Raw genomic sequence first — 6,398 nt, 5'->3', positions numbered from 1 at the left:
CCAAAGGGGAGAAGGCGTGACAAACGTTTAAAAAAAAAATATGAGCCAAATCTGTCATGCAAGTCAAAAGTTATTAGCAATAGAATTTTAGGATTTCCCACGGCTCATGTTCTCACTGTCGCCGCACTATAATATACATATATTTCTATCCTGGAGTTGCTATGTTGCTTCATTGTTCTGCTTTATGAGGTTTTTCAGGTCCAGTCTGCATCTAGAGATAAGTCATAAGAGGAGAAATCTGTGGGAAGAAGGTAGACTTTCTGAGGAAGGAATACTTTCCTTCTCCCTCTCATCAGACTGCTATTTCCGCGTCACCCCCAATACAGGCCAGCAGATGGCAGTCTAAAGCAGTACTCTCCCTCTCTAAGAGGCTTAGGGCCTGATTTACAAAACTGTTCTCAATGGGACTTTCTCATGTTAAAACATTTTTGTAAATCAGGCCCTATTATCTTAAGAGCATTCACAGCCCCGTTTGTCCTCTCTCCCTCTTTTATTTACAATCATTTCCAGAAAGCTGAAAAATGTAGGCATTGCGAATGGCACCTGAAATGCTTATTATGTCCATTACTTAGTGAAACAGAGAAGTCCACAAGCATGTCAGTACCCGACTTCATCAGCCGCCTCTTAAGGTGGCTCGTGTATGTCAGTTCCCGACTTCATCAGCCTCTCTTTAGGTGGATCGTGCATGTCAGTACCGGACTTCATCAGCTGTCTCTTAAGGTGGATCGTGCCTCTCAGTACCCGACTTTGTCACGAGTCTCTTAAGGTGGATTGTTTTTTTTTTTGTTCTATTTTTTTAAACCAAAGATCAGGGGAAAGCGCGAACGCAGTCCCCCACTGCCAGAAATTATGCAGTCGAGTATCCCGCATTTGGGGACATCGCAGGGGTCAGCACATCCGGTGTGCAATGGATGAGCCTCACCCCGGGAGAATCAGCCGTCTCTTAAGGTGGATCGTTTATGTCAGTACCCGAGTACGTGCATGTCAGTACCCGACTTCACCAGCAGTCTTTGAAGGTGGATCCTTTTACTGTGTTGAGGTCTCTGTTTTCTGCCAGTGAGAGGTCCCAGCTTACAGGTTTGGTATGCACGTGGCAGGAAGCCTGCTGCTCTCATTCAGCATCAGAGAGAGGCCTTCATTCCAGATGTGTTTGGAAAGGGATAATTTTTACATATTACGTTTACATCTGTCAATGAATGAAAAACGACCACGTTTCCCTATTTTTTTAACTGCCCACTGCATCCGCCTTTTCTGGAATGTTAAGTTATGTTATCTTATTTTGCATTTGTATAGCGCCTTATGTACCATTGGTATGATCTCAAGGCGCTGGTAGGTTGAAAGCCCTCGGGAACTGCAGTTCAAGTCAGTTGAGAGAGAGAGAGTCGTAAAGTGCGTGGGCGCACCAGGTATGTGTGCAGCCGGTGTGGAACTACTGGAAAGAAAAGAAATAATCGCATAGTAAATAGCCACATGAAAAAAGAGGGGTGCACTCAGGGAACAATTAAACAATATCAATCACTTTCATTATTATAATATCACAATGTAACACCCATTCTGTTTCATCCAACATGATTGTCAGGGGCAGCGGGTTAGGATACTCCAGACACATTTCACTGCAACCGAGCTTTGTCGAGGGTCATTTAATCGCTTCCAGCGTCCATACTAGAAGGCAAAGGCGTTGCTAGGGAAGGCTGAGGGGGCTATAGCCCTGGGTCTTTTGGTTGTAGCCCTGGATAGAAGCTCAGGGGTTACAACCAAAAAGGCTAGCTAGCCCCGAGTCCCAACAGTCCCGACATTAGCCCCAGATCTTTTCCAAACCTAGCAGCACCCCTGCTGGAAGGGACTGAGAGAGATCCACTTTCTGTTTTTGTCACGTGTTGTGCAATGGTGTGCTGTGTCGTCCTGTTGAAAGGAAGTACACATCTATACATGTGTATATTCTTTCTCGCCATATTCGGTCATGTGCTTAGTCTTCAGGGCTGTCTAGGAGCACAGGATAGAGAAACAGACCCGCTGACAGACCCCGTGCTCAGCTGGCATCAAGCAACACTCAGCGCCCTTCTATTTCAGACCTTGCACAATATTTCTTTTAGCAGGATGAATACAAGGTTCTTGATACGCTTTACTCACCAGAATTGTTTTCTAATAACTATGTGGAGCTGTTTCTAGCTCTGGGAAAGATCAGGGGCTAAGCTAACGTCTGGACTGGTGGGATTCGGGGCTAGCTATAGTCTTTTGGGTGTTGCTCCTAAGCTTCTATCCGGGGCTACAACCAAAAGACCCGGGGCTATAGCCCCCTCAGCCGCCCCATCCCCCCAGCAAAGCCTCTGAGCTATAGTATCAGAGCAATTCCATTGTTGGAACCAAAAGGCAAGTGGTACATCATTTCTGCCTCCAGGGGGCACTGCCACTCTCAAAAGCAAAGGAGGAAGATTTCAGTGCCGGCTTTGCTTGGGGACTTCCTTCCTCCCTTGTTGACTTTCGATATACAGTATGCAAGAATGATGACTGACGGGGTTCCAGTGTTAAATGTGCATATGTATCCCCATGCAAAATAACTTGCTTTGCTGTTAAATTCTCTAGCAAAAGCTTGATCTTACTCTCTCCCCAAGAGCGCTGAAAGGAATATTCGTTTTCCTCATAACCCAGTTTCCTTTTTTAAACTCCAATATTGCAGCATTTCACGCGTTTGAAACCTCATTTCTGAAAGATAACATGCCATCATCCCGAGTGCTTATGAAGGTTTATGCAAAGAGATGCCCAATGATTGCCTCCACTGATGAAATGTGTACTTTCCAGTCACCATATGTAAGAGACATTGGTGGCGGCTGTAAATCCGCCGCCACCGTTGTTTCCATACCGGGTGATCTCGAGTCCTGGAGGCGGAGTTGTCATTCCCGCCAGGTCTGACCTGGCGAGTTTAACACCACCCGCCTGCAGGCGGACGTGGAAACACCGGCACCATCACAAGATGGTGCCGGTGTTTCCACTTCCCCATTCCCATTGAGGCCAATGGGAATGGGGATTTACCAAATTCCGCCTCCGGAATTCCCAGCTCACCGGGGTCGTAATGCCCCAGTAATTCTGGGAATCACGGAGGCGGAATGGTAATACGAGTCCGGCGGTAACCTGCCGGAATTCCAGGCACGGTTACCGCCGGACTCGTAATGAGGCCCATTATCACTTGCAATGAAGACTCCACCTTTACCATGAAATACTGGCAAGACTGTCCATGAACATTGTCAAACGCTTTCATTTTTTCAGACATTACATTTCTCCAGGGCTGTCAGCAGGTCTTGAGTATCGCAACTCTTGATACATTTGGTTTGTGATTCTACCTCATTAAACATTTCGGCACATGGGCGCTTCTTCGGGAACACTTCCAGGTCGCAGGCACAAAGTGCAACACGTGTGTGTTTGAGTGATTCTTCAGCACGCTGAATATGTTTGCCCATGATGATTTGCTGTACAGTGCTCTCTCTGTACCAGACGCTCCCGGAATACTAGAACCATCAGGAGAAGAGTCAACAGCATGAAGTAGTGCCATACAAATGTGCACTTCGCTGGGCGATAAGGCAACTCTGTCACAAAGGCACTGCTGAGACATTATTAGTACCTGCACAGGACGGTCGAGATCCAAATGTAATGTCACAATACATTTTGCAGCGCCTCCACAAACATGTTTTGTCAGATTTTCCAAACATGTCAAGAAAGTAAGCTGAACTTAACAATTGGTAGGGGAAGCTGATCTGATTGGTGGAACACAGATGCAAGGTATTTTCTTGGGCACTTCTTGCAATGTTGCACTGAAAATGGTATCCACGCATTGCATCGAATACACATTATGGAAGGCATAAGCATCGAAATAAAATGCATCGAAAAAATGCATTTTTTTGTAGGTAAAGTGTTTTTACTATAATCTGTTTTAAGGGGTATAAAAACAGGAGCTAGGGGGACCCCCCCATTAATTTATTTATTTTTAAAATGCTTTTTTTCGATGCATTTTGTTTTCAATGGTTTTGCATTCGATGCTTTTGCATTCGATGCAATCACTAGGAACCCTGAAAACAGTCTGGGTTGGATACGACTCAGTATAGGAACGTGTTGTTCTACGTTCCTTTTAGGAGCATGTAACCATTGTGTCATCAGCTGTCCTTCCTGCACATGAAAAGTAGTAGAATTTGCTATACTCCCAGTTTTGCAGAGAAACCAAGCAAACTCTGCTTCTCGAAAGGATTTCAAATCCTTTGCTCTTCTGTTAACATTAAATTCCTTTCCAGCTGTACTCTTCAGCTACAGGAACTTTGGGCCACTGGAGGAGATGCACCATGTTGTGTAGCAGGGTTGTTTCTGTAGTGAATGATGCAACATGATGGTCTACTACAATGTTGGGTAGACTGTGCTTCATATTTGCTGTAACAATCTTGTAATCACAGTTGCACGTAGAGTTCCCTTTACACCAGGTGGAGCCTAAAGGAGGTCCACATTATCTGCAGCACAGCACAAACATCTTCCTTTCACAAGGTTCAGTGGTACATACACTCCATCATCTTCCATGAGGCACAGAGCACCATTCGCTAAAGCTGTCTCCAGCCAGAACTTTATATTAGAGCCGGTCAGAACCCAAGTCATGCATTGGCTGCACAAATCATTTTCTGCAAGCTTCTGGAATGTATCGTTAGGCCAATAAAAAGTGGAAGTTCATAAGTTTGCCCTAACCATATTAAAGTTGAGGCACCATATGAGGACTGCATTTCTGCTAATCACTCATACATAAGAGCTTGTGACAATGCAGAAGCCTTTGGGTTCAAATGTGTATTTTCAACCTGCAAGCTATCAAACCTTCTTCTCCCACCTACACCACATAATACCACTCCTGGTACTGCCCTTGTAACATGGACCTGTGCCTTTTCACTTCTCCTCTGCCAGGATGGGTGGTTTCTCAAAGTAATTTAGCAGCCTAATTAGGATAACATACCTTCAATCCAAAGATATGATAGGCGGGCCAAAAAAATGAAGAAGCAAGAAAAAAAAGAAATATCATATGGGCGGAGAGATCCTGGAAAGAGTAAACACCTTTGTATATTTGGGAATGGTGTTTACAGAGAGGTTAACATGGAAGAAACCTATCACGTAGAAAAAGGCAGAAGCAGCGTCCAATGCCCTACTGGGGATGACCAGGAGCATCTGTGCCATACCCCAGACGCACACCAAGTCATAAAGCTGAAACCATCTTAGTGTATGGAGCAGAGATCTGGGGCTTAGGCAATGATTCAGACTCCCTGGGGACTGTTCAGAGAACATTCTGGAAGAACATGCTGTGCCTTCGAAAGAGGACCCCCTCTTTTCGAAGGCACAGCATGTTCTAGTATTTCTAGAAGATGATGCATGCTACAAAAGAGTACAATAAAGAAGACCCCATTATGCCATACCACACTCTCCTCTCACTTGATGGACAAATGTTGGGACGAATATACATCTTCAACGTCGTCGAACCACTTAAAAGGCCAAATAGCTGTAGGAGCCAACAGTTTGGGCTTAAGTAAAGGCCTGCTCTTGACACTGAAAGATGGATTTCCGTAACAGAGGGGGTGAGGTGCCTTGTGTGGAAGAGTATTTTCATGAGATCACTGGGACAGCAACTCCAGCTGCATCTATTGAGTGACAATGGGGAGAGGTGGCTCTTCACTATTCTATCGGTGAATACCATGGAACTAAAAGACGCTACTTTTAATAAAAGGAAGCCCTGTTTGGCTGTGGCCGTGGTACCAGGGAGCAAGGAAGAGATTTATTTTAAGAACTAGGAGACAGTCGTACATCAGAAACTACAAGGAAATGACGATCTATCTGTATGGGGGCCATTTTGAAAGAGTAACAATAAAAGTGACATCCTCTATTGTAAAAACAAAGAAATATCGAGGCTGAGTACCTGTAGTGATACATGAAATTGCAACCTTGCCAATCAGGGCTTTAGATGACAGCATTAGCCGCTGAAAGCCAATAGTGTATTCAAAGTATGTGCTAAAAATGCTGACAGTAGTCTGTTGTAGCACTTCCATTATGCAGTAGTGAGCTACAAGGAATATGCAGGCCTAGTATGAAATAGGTCAAATTAAGCATTGTTGATAGACAGGCAGGGAGGGCCCCCAGCTATGTAGCTAATAGGTTTTTGGAGTGTTTGGAACATCATGGCACCTATATAGCGCTTAGATAGCCAGTCTTAAGCGCTATAAACACTAAGCTATGAGTGCATGCCTTTTAGAGCTTGCAGATGGGGTTAATACATCCCTGCTTCCCTTAGAATATTCAGCCTCACTCTCGTAGCCCTGGCTCCAAGCTAATCTTCCTTTTCTCTGGGAAGGTACTGATAAGACATTCCTCAGCCAGCGCAGATGGGA

At 44.9% G+C, this 6,398-nt stretch overlaps 1 pseudogene; it reads right to left on the bottom strand.

The window, feature by feature from the left end:
* Positions 1–809: 809 nt before the first annotated feature.
* Positions 810–951, bottom strand: LOC138568206 (U1 spliceosomal RNA; annotated as a pseudogene).
* Positions 952–6,398: the final 5,447 nt, after the last annotated feature.

The sequence above is a fragment of the Ambystoma mexicanum genome, chromosome 2p (genome assembly GCF_040938575.1).
Source record: "Ambystoma mexicanum isolate Mex_15411 chromosome 2p, UKY_AmexF1_1, whole genome shotgun sequence".
NCBI classification, from domain to species: Eukaryota; Metazoa; Chordata; class Amphibia; order Caudata; family Ambystomatidae; genus Ambystoma; species Ambystoma mexicanum.
This window is presented reverse-complemented; position numbering and strand designations above follow the sequence as displayed.